Source organism: Peromyscus californicus, unplaced genomic scaffold (genome assembly GCF_007827085.1).
Source record: "Peromyscus californicus insignis strain IS unplaced genomic scaffold, ASM782708v3 Scaffold_24__1_contigs__length_46423439, whole genome shotgun sequence".
NCBI lineage: Eukaryota > Metazoa > Chordata > Mammalia > Rodentia > Cricetidae > Peromyscus > Peromyscus californicus.
Window position 1 is genome coordinate 20564073 of NW_026294535.1, and position 13495 is coordinate 20577567.

The 13495-nt window shown below is 35.5% G+C and overlaps 1 protein-coding gene across 1 annotated transcript in view; it reads left to right on the forward strand.

Annotated features, from left to right (window-relative positions):
• Positions 1-13495, forward strand: part of Rassf9 (Ras association domain family member 9) — a 35996-nt gene that overhangs the window by 2880 nt on the left and 19621 nt on the right. The gene's annotated exons all lie outside the window — the stretch shown is intronic.

Sequence of the window (13495 nt, forward strand, 5' to 3'; positions counted from 1 at the left end):
CAAAGCTTTTCACTAAATGATGAGTCAGTCAGCTATTTAGTAGAGAATGTGATTGATAGTATTTTTCTGATAAGGACTAATGAATTAATTGCAATATATTCTATGAGACACATTTTGTGGATTTATGAATATATGTGTATGTAATTTGTAAAACAAAAAGATGAATTTGAATAGCACATTTGTGTGTCATATGATCTATAACATAATGAAGAGATGAATTTAGCATGGTTGAATTTTTTCAACTGGAGGAAATACAGATTGATGAAAACATGGTTGGGGTTTGGGATTACAAAATTTTGACGAAGTTTGCATATTAATTTTAATTTTTTGCGTGTCTTGTTACTTTTCTTCACTTTTGGAGTGGTGTTAAATCAACCAAGATTGGCCAACATGAGATAGTCCTATTACTGTTCAGATTAAGTATATGTTTGAGAGTTTTAGACATAAATATAATGTAAACGGAGCTGCAGAAGATGAAGCATAATAACTTTTAGCTAACTAACTCCAGAGCTTGTGGAGGGTGGAGTCATATCTGTCTAGACATCATTATGTTTTCTTGCCTAGGAGAGTGCCTGGCATAGTGTAGACCTGTAATACAGTTGTTTGTTTAGTTTTCTGCACTAAGTTATAATTTCTCCTCAACCTAGAAAGACAGTCATTACTTTATTCCTTATTCGTCATATGATGTAAGCCAGAGTTGCATAAAACTCAATACTCAAGAGAAATTAATTGACATTGGATACAATCAAAACCATGAAGAGATAGCCAAATAATTTTATAGATTCAGACACAAAGCTATTCCTATTCTACTAGATAATTTATCACAAATGGAATGAATCATTTCATTGAAACATTTGGCAAGTTTTCTCTAGAAAATTATAAAAAAAAAAAACTACATGGCCTCAAACATTTTGGGCTTTTAACTTTAAGCTTTCATGTAAATGAAAGAAAGCCTACCTAAAAATTTTAATGATTATAATTAGCATTAATCTGCTTAAATGTTCTAATTGTATGTTTAATTAGAAGAGTACCATTTTCAAAAGATCTCATGTTCCTAGGGAATGGATTGTTTATTGTGGTTCCAAAATAAGATAAACTGTGACAGAAACTTGGATATTGTTGCACATTTTGCTAATAAGACTTTTGTGTAAGGTGACTAAAAATGATCGAAAATCTAGATTCTTTTGTTTCCCAACAAACTATTCAGTTTTTTAAAGTGTATGCTAATGGTTGCTAGGCAACCATTTTTTCTCATATAAAAGAAGTAAATAATGAAACTCTGATCCATTTGATATTGTTGTCAACTTTCAGTGATTAAACTTAGTTTTTAAAGTGTATTTAGCTATTTATAGAGACTACAGTTGTGACTGCAATAGTCTTTTTATTGGATTATACCTTAAACTCAATATTTTTTCTTCACAAAATAATATGACAAACTGGAAATTAAGAACATTTGTAAAAAAATTAGTGAACTACTTACACTTCAAGGTTAAGCTGGGATGTCTAGTAATTGTTTTATTTTTCTAAAAATGGCTCCACCGTTGCAAAGCCACACTGGCCTTGAGCTTATGATCGTCTTGTCTCTGTTTCTTAAGTATTGTGATAACAGGCACACGCCACCCAACCTTGTATAAGACATGATTTCTTTGTATCTTAATTAATAATATTCAATGAGATAGAATTGGTTGTAACATTCACCAAATTTTACTGGAAGCAGGAAATTACTGTAGTGCGGAAGAGTCCCATGTATTCCTTCTAAATAAAGATTTACTGATTACAAACAGACAAAACACGGTTGTAAATATGTTTTTATCATTATTTTTAAGACCTGTATGAATTTCTGAATTTCACTTGAGTTATTTTAGAATGCTTCTACTAAAAACAGGGAAGTGTATCAGTCTGTCCTAGGCTGTACAGAGTTTTTTTTTTATGTGAATCCTAAATTAAGTGGTCCCAGATAATGTACAGGTAATGAACATATTTGAATCAGTACAGCTCTTCATAAACCTTTAAATAATTTCTTAAAGCATTGGTGTTTACGTTACTGTTGAATAGTTAGAGTATATCTGGCTGTATTTTTTTTTTTTTTACTAAGCACACACATCGTAAATAAACCTTGCTAACTATTTCATCAGAAAGCAGAATTAGGTTTTATGGTTAGAGTTGAAGATTTTGGCAAGAGAACTTTCTGTAATTAGAAGTGGAAAATATCGGGTACTATTTTCTGTAACTTCAAATGGGGATTTAAACTGTTCACCAACTTGGATTGAGAAATGCCAGATTTTTGAGTTTGTAAATCTTCGTCACCCTCTGAGTTTCTGAAAAGATTTCCCCTGATGATACCTGGGAACTTAAGTGGTTGTTAGTTGGCAGCAGACAACCCATTAGGAACAATGACTGGAATGCTTTATCCCTGGCAAAAAATAGCTCAAGAGCATTGGCAAGGGTGAAACTGAGCTCCAGGTTAAAACTTGAATTGCTTGGGGAAAAAAAAAAAAACTGAGCCAACTTGGCCAGTTTAACATTTACTGTGTAGTATGTTGCAGTAGGCATCATACCAACAAGTGGCACACGCCAGTGAGAGCAGCTCTTGAATGAAAATTGGTTTGAGACAAGTTAAACCATTTATAGCTGGATAACAATTTAATTTCGAAAATGTCTTGATTAGTTTGACTGGATAACAGAACATTTTAAGTGTATTTGATGTACAGTTACAGAGGAACTGACAATAGTTCTGAGCATTCACGGAAGTTAACTCTAACACACACACACACACACACACACACACACACACACACACACTGTGTGTGTGTGTGTGCTATGTTATATATAGGGTATGAGTTTACCTCTTCAGGCTACTTGTGGATACTATATGGCCTTTGGCCTTGACAAGGAATCTGTCTTTAGCACATTTATCTTCTAAAGTGAGCCCTCATAATAACTGTACTACATACATGTCAAAGGAAAAAAGTAGATCTCATTTCTGTCTTCTACTGTTCTTTAGTGCATTCTCTACTCACTGTAGTTTTGTTTTGTTTACTTTGTTTTTGTTTGTTAGTTTTGTCTCCTTTTGTTTTGCTTTGAGAGAATCCTGGCTTTTCATTGTGTGTATGTATAATTAATTCTCTTGTGCTTAGAGATTATAAGTATGCCATTTTCCCTTTCACTTGCCTCCTCCCAAAATTTCCCATATATCCATCATTGCTCTCTTTTAATTACAAGGCCTTTTAAAATTAATTGTTTTATATATATATATATATATATACATATATATACATATATATATGTATATATATATATATATATTCCTAAATACCTAAGTACAACCTTCTCAATGTATATAATGCTACATGTATGTATGTTTCAGAGCTGACCATTGGATATTAGATAACCAACAAGTGAGTGGGGTGTTCTCTTTAGGAAACTATGTTTCTGACTTGCAAGCATTCCTTAGCTGTCAGTAACTGTGCAGAGTTGAGGCCTGTGGGCTTTCCCCTGTCCGCTTTTTCACATCTATTGTCATCCTTATTCAGCTCACGTTTAGGCACTCACATTGGTAAGACTTTATGGGTGCAGCTTCTGATGTTCTTAGGACACACATCTCACAGCAAAACCCCTTGATCCTCTGGCTCTTAGACTCTCTTCTTGCGTTCTTCTGCATTGATCCCTGAGCCTCAAGTGTAGGACTTGTACTGTAGATCTGTCCATTAGGACTGGGTTCCACAACTCTGCATTTTGATCTGTAAAAATAATTTAATGGTAATGCAGTTTTTTAATAATGGTTTCTATCTTTTCAAAGAGAGCTTTATTTGATGAGGACTACAGTTATCTGTGGGTATAAAGACAAATGTTTAGGATGTAGTTAGGGATTATACTGTTTTACTAAAGTGGCGGCTTGGGGTTCTTCTCCAAGAGTCATAACATCATTAGCCCTGGGGAGTTGGCTAGGTTTCCAGTACCAGGCATGATTTTAGGAGCCCTCTATGTGCAACAATGAAAAACACACCTGATTCTTGGGGGGGGTTTTGTTATTGTTGTTTTGTTTTGTTTTGGTTTTTTTTGGGACAGGGTTTCTCTTTGCAACAGCTCTGGCTGTCCTGGAAGACCATACTCGCCTCCAACTCACAGAGATCCAACTGTCTCTGCATCCTGAGTGCTGAGTTTAAAGGCCTGTGCTATCTTATCACCCCTCAGCTCACAAATGATTATTAAGAGTTAATTATTCACTTTTTTAATTAAATGTAATCCCTTCCCTCTGTTGCATGTTATATTTTACTTTCTAGAGGATATTGTTAATTTTTTGGATATAATTAAAAGCAATTGATAATAGAAAAGATGACATAAGTATAAAATATTTTGTATAAATTAAAGATAGTTTGTGGAAAGTATTACACATTGGATATAATAAACACAATTATTTCAAAAGTAAGTAAAATCAATGGGTACTACATATTTTGGCCAACCAGGAAAATTATACTTTAGGTTTTATATTTATAGGCTGGGATACTTACTCTGTTTTATATAGAGGGTGTCAATATTTCTATAAAAATCCTCATAAAATGTTGGCCCATTACCAGTGGATGTTTTGCCTTATAAAATAATAAGAATCAGTGCTCAATAAATATTTGCTGATTAAATAAAGGAATCCAACATATGCTCTGAAAATACAGCAGATCCTTAGACATCATCTCGTCTGAGAAATGGGTCAATGAATTTTTGTTGAATGACTGTTTGTGTAACTTAGAATGAATTTGTGAATGCAGTGCCGACCTCTCACCATCTGCGTGACTCTACCATGCCTTCAGGTAGAGAGTTCCACAACTGAAAGAGATTCCATGGCACACCTTGTTGGCTTCTGGTGAAAGAAAACCAAACAAAAAAGGTACACTGTCACAAGTTACTCCCCAGTGATGCTCATGCCTACACTTGTGCCTTTTGGATGCACACATGTGTACAATATTGAATGCAATATGTGTACATAAATGAGCTTTGGTGGCTCTAAGTGGACAGGCCCTATGGATTTTGATGCTTTTTTGGACCATGTGTCTTTCTTTTGAGATTAAAGAGAAACATGGCTGGGAACTACTTGTTCCCCAAATAAAAGGAAGATGTATGTTATGTTGGGCTACTACATTATATAAGACAAAGAGCAAGTGTTAAATACACATAGGAGAAATATTTTGGCTAAGAGTGAGCTCTGTATTCACAGACTTAAGGACACAGCCCAACCATGTCACTATCTATGTGTGCCAAGGGGCAAGTAATCAAAAATTCTTATACAAAGATAACAACAATAATAACATGCAAGAACAAACCTAAACTTTGCAACACCTGCATGCATGTGTGCATGCAGGTGTGTGTGTGTGTGTGTGTGTGTGTGTGTGTGTGTGTGTGTGTGTGTGTAGGACGCTTTTTATGTAAAATGATGTGTAGGCATCAATTAACAAATGAAATTCATTCTAGGGCTCGGAAAGTGATTACTTTGCTGCATTAGCAGCAAGCTACTTTACCCCTGCTAGCATTTCTTATAACAACTCATTTTATGTTGAGTATCTTTCTGAGAGATTGAATAAATAAACTCATTTACTACTTAATACCATTGAGAAAGCGCTGTTATTTTTCCAAACTCTACACATGAAGCATCTAAAACACCGAACAAAACAGCAGTCAATAAGTGACAAAATGATTTCAAATTCTTTTTTTTTTTTTTACCCTACAGGACTGCTGTGTAATCTCTAGTCTCCTTGGGACGTAATTTTCTCATTTTAGAAACAGAATTAATTCTAAGCCAACAGATCTGTGGATTAGACATCTAGGAAAGACTTGCAGTACAATGAAAGTTGGATAGTCATTTCCCTTCCAGGGCTGTTAGGTGGAAAATGCTGCAAATTTTATGTAAATTTAAAATAGATAAATAGAGCATGATATTTGGGGCTTTGAAATTCTAACCCTGACTTATTAGAATTTCTGCAACAGCACTGATCTCCTTATTCCTGTGATAAAAAGAATTAGATTGTGAATTATTGAACATAATTAGAAACGTCTATAAATACTGCACAAATCTGTCTTTAGGTGGTAATGAAAGTACTTAAATTCTAACAGTGTTTTGGTTTATTTTCATAACTCTTCTGAACCAATGCAGACACTATTAATGATTTTGCCATACATATTAAGTATATAGCACAGCATGGTTTTCATTTATTTTTTTAATTATGTGTATGTAAGTGAGTGTTGGTATGTGCACATAAATATTGATTCCCATAGAGTGTGGGGGTCCACTGGAGCTAGAGATTGCAGTTGCTCTTGAGCAGCAGCAAGAAATGGATGTTGGGAAATGAACTCAGGAATCATTGATGATTGACTCTTAATATAAGCATATGAGAGAGGGCTGGATGGAAGTAAAGGAAAATAAGGGAACATCGTCATCATTAAGTAGCATTTAGTAAACTCCCACTGTGACAGGCCTGAGCAAGAGAAGGGAACTCCATAAGATGTGCAGAAAGATGTGGGAGGGGGCTGAATCACACAGGCATAAGACTGAATCAGTATAATCAAAACAAGAAGAACCTAAGAATTGCGCAGCAATATGGTTAGTTTAGCAAACAGCCATAACTATGGTGGTGGTGGTTGACAACATTTTGCAACTGACTTTACAATGAATATGTTTAGGAAACAACTGTGAATGTTTCTATGATCTTGCCCCACTTAATCAATTGTAGTTGACCTCAGATAATTCTAATGATTTTATTAGATCCACCGGTTTATCGGATTTCGTGGTTGAGCTGTTTTATCTCTTAAATTTTAGTTCAATGATTTTGTGAATAGCTGCCCGGCTTTTGAAAGCTTTCATTTCCTCAGCTGTGCCGTACGATTAATACATGCTGCATCTGAGGCCTACTGATGTGCCTATGGTGTATGTTTGCTATTCTCAACCAGGGAGTAGGGTATTTTATAGAGTCTCGAATGCCTTTAAGTTATTCTGGTGTTGTGTATTTCTTCTGATCTCTTTCAATCCCACTGGAATTTCCTGCAGTTGTGGTTAGCTGAGGCAAGATGGCAATGGCTTTGAGAGATCACAATCTCCCACAGAAGAGCCTGTGGGTAACTATTTTTTAGCTCTGCCAATAAGACCTCATATTTCCCTGGAAGCTAGAGCAGATGCCATCGAAAAGCCATGGTAATTTCCATTGCGTAAACATATAATAAATTCCCACATGGAAAAAAAAAAGACGCTCAAGTAAGAAATAGGTCTTGGGAAGCTTCAGATCCTAGATATTTCATTGTTACTCACTGTGCAGGAACTGGCCATATCCTTTTAGGAGGCTACAAAGTATCTGTAGTTATTTCTTTACTTCCTATCCACTTTGAAGGAAATTCTTTCTTGGAACTGTTAAAATATGCATAAGACTTAGCAATCATTTTGGTGCTTTTGGTTTTATTTAGAACTTGATTAAATCACAGTTTAGATAATTACATGAATGAAGACATATAATAAAATGCTTTACATAGTCTCTCCTTATTGTACTATTATGTAAAAGTTATAATGTATTTTACCATCTGAGAAGAAAACACTCATGAGTTACCCCATACCCCATTCTCTCTCTCCCTCTCCACACACATATTTTTATTATATATGTACATTATATATAATATTTATTTATTATATATTCTTATTATGATTTATTATGATTCAAGTTGCTGATTACTGATTTAAAACACCTTGAAATATTAGGTAAACCCTAATTTGGGTGACTTATAAATGAATAGTTGTAAGTCTTATATAGATTATGGTTTTAGGGAAGTGAATAATTAATAGACATATATAAGACCTATCTAAACATTTAAAGGGTAGGCAATTACAATTGTCATTAAAAAAAACCCCACATATCCAACAATAAATATGTATTTTATCTTGTAATATGCCACATGTTATTTAGTTGCTAGGTATAAAGTGATAAAAATTCCCTTGTCTAATATGCAAATATGGTATTAGAACAACAGTATAAGTACAGTAAATGAATAAGAAATTTTAGATAGTTGTTATTGCTAGAAAACAGCATGTCATATTGACAGTGGTTTGAAAAGCGGCTTTTAAATGAGGTGTCAAATTGACCAAAAGATTAAGTTGTTTAAGGGGCAGGAGAAGACTGTAAAACAGAATGTGTCACGTCTTCATCCTAGAAAAGGGCTGTGTGTTGCATTTCACAAGTGATTATGATTGTATTAAAAGAGAAAGAGAAATTCGCCAAAGTGTGTAGAGTAAGGGAAATACATGGTATCCCTCATGCATTTGAAAGGTCAATGTGTCACTTATGTGAAGTGATAACTGCGTTAGCACGGAAAAAGATTGCAAGTGGCACATGAGAAAACTTGCTGTAATCATCTCACCAAAAGGTATTCCCAGCATAGTGACTAGAAGAATAGCGCGAGAAGTGAAAAAACGGAATGCGTTTGGAAGTAGGATTTATGAGCGTTTAATGTGCCAAGAGACATTTGAAAATGGATAATTAAGAACTTTTAAATTACTCCACTGTAAGTGGTGGCGCCAATAGAAAACATTTTAGAAAAGCAGATGTTGAGAACATGTGGGGAATTAATGATTCTGTGTGTGTGCCTTGGTAAGTTTCAAGCGCTAACTCAGTATTCAAGTGGAGGTGCTAAAATGAGGTTGACAGCTAAAGCTCAGGGCAGGAAATCTGAGTAGAACTGTCTCTTTAGTAACCAAGAGAGAGGATTACCTGGGTTTTAGAAAACAAAGGCAACATTAAACTATAATGAGATGTAAGGTTTGAGTTTAAAAACAATATAGAAAAAAAGAGCATCACAGGTTAAAAAAAAAATGACAAAGAGAAAAAGGTGAGGTTCTTGGCATTGCATCATGGTTGTTGACAGAAAGTGAATGGTTTACTTCCTTTCATGGTAGAAATCCCTAACAATCTGTGATTAATCTGAGAGACATAAGGTTAAAGGGAGTGCAGGAAGAACGTGAATAGGTCAATGAGAGGAGAGATAATTAAAGAGATCTCTCAATACAAAAGTGCATAAGGTAGGCAAGAGTCACCATTGGGGAAAGAATTCAAGTTTGGTGATGAGGGCAAGTATCAGGATGGCAGAGAGAAGCAGTGATGACAGCAGTTTTGGTTCTGAGTCACCGAGGATGTAGGCGTGCCATGGTGAAGAGCAGGAAGAAAGTAACAAGGACAAATTAAGGGAGGGAAGACCAAGGTGAAGAGTGAAAATACAAGGTGTCATTTAAATCTTTCCAAATGTTCTGCCTACAGACACCTGGTGTTTGGACATATGCACCTGAGAAGTGACTGTGATAGCCTCCATTCATCCTCTCTCTATACCACCCTGCTCTGCCTCCATGTGGGGATGATTTATACAGGTCATCATACTCCTGGAATGGGGCTTTATAGGCAAAGTGCACTGGTTTGCAGCCAGTAATTCCAGGCTGACTAATCCAATGATAATCCCACTCAGTCCACATGGAACAACCATCTTTAAATGAGAGAGAGAGACAGAGACACAGAGATAAGACAGAGAGATAGAGACAGATTGAGACAGAGATTTAATTCCTACCATACTAGATTTCCAGGTGTTGAAGGTGAAAGGTTGAGTATGAGACCATATGGGAAACAAATTCGAATTAACAAAAATAGAATGTGTTGTTACTGAGTATCCACTAGATTCTGCAGAAACGTGAGGAATGGGTGTCTGTTTCCATTTTGGGTTGTGGGAGCAGGGTTATCATTAAAACAATTTCCCAGGGGAAACAAGAATGGAAGCAGAGTGTTATTCAGATGGAAAAGTTGGGGTGTTTTAGGACAAGAATAACAGTCAAAAATACACATACATACATACATACATGCATATATGCATATATACATACACCAGGTTCAGTTCATTCTACTTTGGAAGTCAATTTGTAACAGTATATTAGAACAGTCAGAGGCCAGCAAGGAATTAGGAATTAATGTACATGTAAGGAATTGTTTGGCTATGATATGGAGATAGATCATGAAAAAAATAAACAGTTAATAGAACTCAAACATGAGTTATCTGTGCCTATGGTATTACATGTCCATTTATTAATGTAAAGAATTTATACTCTTGACATATTCTGGTATTTTTTGTCCCCACATTCCCTAGAGCTTTGCTTCATGATTTATCCCTACACAAATTCTTCCGGTCTTCTGTTTCTGTTTCTTCAGTTCCTTTCTATTACCTGACACATTACCTCTTTGCCATTTAATGACATCTTCCCCTCAATTACCTTTCTTACACAAACCCAAAGGACAATCTATAATCACTCTCTCTGGTTCGTCACTTTCCATGAACTGTTTAACTCAACACAAAGTGACTGTCACCCCCACTCATTCAAAAAAGAGACAACTTTCTTCTTTCATTATTAGGTATCTTCTAATTGCCAAAGTCAGTAGTCATTTTCAGAACTCATGTGACCTGGCCATTGATCATGTGTTGGGAATTCTTCAAGGTGTTCTTGAAGCCCTCTCATTCTTGACTTCTAAGATGCCACTGTCATGTGGTCGTTTCTTCTTCTTCTAGCTTCTGCTGTCAAATTTCCCATAGATCTTGTGTCTTCCACACTTGGAACGTGAAATCCATAGAGCCACCAACACATTGTAGCTCCTTTAAAAAAAAATGTTTGTATTTCTTCACTCCTTCAGTAGGCCTTGCTACGACTTAAAAAAAGTAACAAATAAATAAAAACCGGTGTGATAAAAGGCATCCTATGGAAGTAGATAGAGGCTTTTAGCTTCCACTCTCTTCCTTTGGAATGTTTCCTGAGACAGTTGTTTGATGGCAAACCTGCCATGGTGTACCATTATGGACAGAGAGGTGGACAGAGGCACCGCACTGACAAGCTTCACTCTACCATTCATAGGAAGGGCCTTCTACTTCGAAAGTGTACATTGTTTGGGGTTGTCAAAGAGGAAGCTAAGGCTGGAGGTCCAAATATCTACAACCACCAGTAGAGGCAGCATTCAGGTTGGGTAGCTTTCCTTACAGTAAACATGCTCTGTTCTTAGGAAATACTTTTCCATAAACTACAAATGAATAAGGAAACTACTTTCTAGGTAGAGATAGAGTTAACCCTGGGGAGTACACATTGGAATGGACACAAAGAGATTTAATATTTTCTCAGGGTTTTGTCTGGTAAATACCACTGTTAAATATTTACATTTTGATTGAAATCAATTTCCGGAATCCAAACTGTGAGCTCAGTTTATTTAACCCCAGGTAGTCCTCAATGCACATTCTTCTCACACTCCCTTCCCTTTACTGTTTGTGGGAATCATGTTCCATACCTACACTGCAGCCCTGGAATGTCAAGGGCTCTCTTCTGCGTGACTCGTTTATAGTCTCACTCAAAAACTTAAACGGACATTACTGGAGCATAAAACTAGTAACTGTGCATACAGGCAGATGCCAAATGATAATGTTCAGAGCGACTTTTTTTTTTAGCATTTGCCTTGATTAATATTTTGCTCTCCTGCCTTGTTGAACTCTAATTCTCAAAATATTTTAATCAAAATACTAATAATCTATGTTTGGAGGAGGATGTTTTGTAGGCTTTATGCTTCATTTAAAAAACTACTGATTTGAATTTTTTCTGTGACCTCAGGAAAGATCTGGGTTACTTATGGGGGAAGGGTCAGTGTTTATCTCTTATGATTGACAGTGCTTTCTGTAGGGATGCTGTAGCTAGTGTTTGCTTCACACTGAGTCTAGTTAGCCCAAAAGAGATTGTGGGTCAGAGCTGTCTTACTTGTTTGTGCTCCATTAATTTTAATTTTTATCACATTCCATTTTGTGAGTTTGTATATGGGTGTGTGTACTTTTAAACAGTCAGTGAAAATCATCATTTTATTGCAACTATTTCTAACTTATGTATAGCATATTTGCTTGACTTAAAACACCTTTAGTTTTTCAGAGATAGTACAGAAAATATCAAAACAACTGGCCCTGGTGGTGTATGCTTTGATTCCAGCACTCTGGACACAGGCAACATGGATCAATCTCTGTGAGTTTGGGGCTAGCCTTGTCTACACAGTGAGTTGGCCAGCTGGGACTGCACCGTGAGACCCTGTCTTGAAAGAAAAAGAAATAAATTAAAATAGAAAGGAGGCAAGCAAGTGAGCAAGAAAGAAGGGAGAGTGGAAAGAAGTAAAATTAACTTCTCAAAACATCTCTTAAATACTGGGAAGAATGGGGGAATGTATCTGGTTCTACAACTTATTAAAAATAAATTGAACATTTTCTAAAACATACGAAGACCGACAACTCACTTCAGGAATATTAGTCAACATGTTAATGTTTTAAAATTAGTAGCCCATCAGCATATTTTATAATATCAGATTAAAATCATGTTACTTTTCACACATAGTATCAAGGATTATCTTAATTTCCTATTCAATATTCTGTGAGAAGGCAAATGACACATTTCCTTTTTTGTAGTAAAGAAGGTAGCTGAATTTGTGTGCTAAAAACATTTTGTACAGATCATGAATTATCTAAGATGTGCCAAGAATACCAAATAGTTTAGAATGTATTGAAGTTTGTGTTTTTCTTCTCTTGAGTTTACAGTGAACCACTTAGCATCTTAAGTGCTCTCAGAATTTCTAAAGCAAAGAATTTCCTTCTATTTATTCATGACTAAGCAAAAGTTCTGTGGGAAGGGCTGGGTAATAAATGTCCTAGAGTTGGTGAACCATCAGATCTCTCTCAGTTAATTAGCTTTGCCACTGTACAGTGGAAGAAACCAGGGACAGAATGTAAACGAGCAAGCATAAATGTGTCAATAAAGTTTTATGGACACTAATATTTAGTCAGACAATTTCCATGTGCATTTACAAATTTAAGAAGCATTTTTAGCTCCAAGAATTGTCTCTTTCACTTGTTAGATCCCAATACTAGCAGAGATCGTTGTTGTTTAGGAAAATGTACTGACTGGTATATGACAGAATACCATGCTGTAAAGAAGAGTTCATTTAAAAAGGATAGTCAATATGATGAGAAAATATAATTTTGAATAAAATAGGTATATGTGAAATAACCTGTTCTTACACTTCTGTAAAATGGGCATAAGAGAAAGACGTTACATTGTAATGAGGATTAAATCATTAAAAATGCAAAAATTATTTGGAACAGCACAGACAGAGCTCACAATAAGCACCCACTAAGTGTTATTATTATACTGTGGTTTGGTTAATGCCATCACAGAGGTGCAGAAAGGCTATGAGGAAATTAACACCTTTGCACATAGCTTTTACTTCCCAGCTATAAGACAATTTCCTGAATAGAAGAGTCAACTTGTCATCTTTGTTTGTTATTTGACTAATCTCAAGCTTCTGATGTTCCTACCTCTGCTTCCTGAGTGCATAGTCTTCTCAGCATTCCAGCACCTTCCTTAAAGTTCCACTAAAAATTAATGCAAATGCATTTTATAATAACTAATATGCTATGTTTC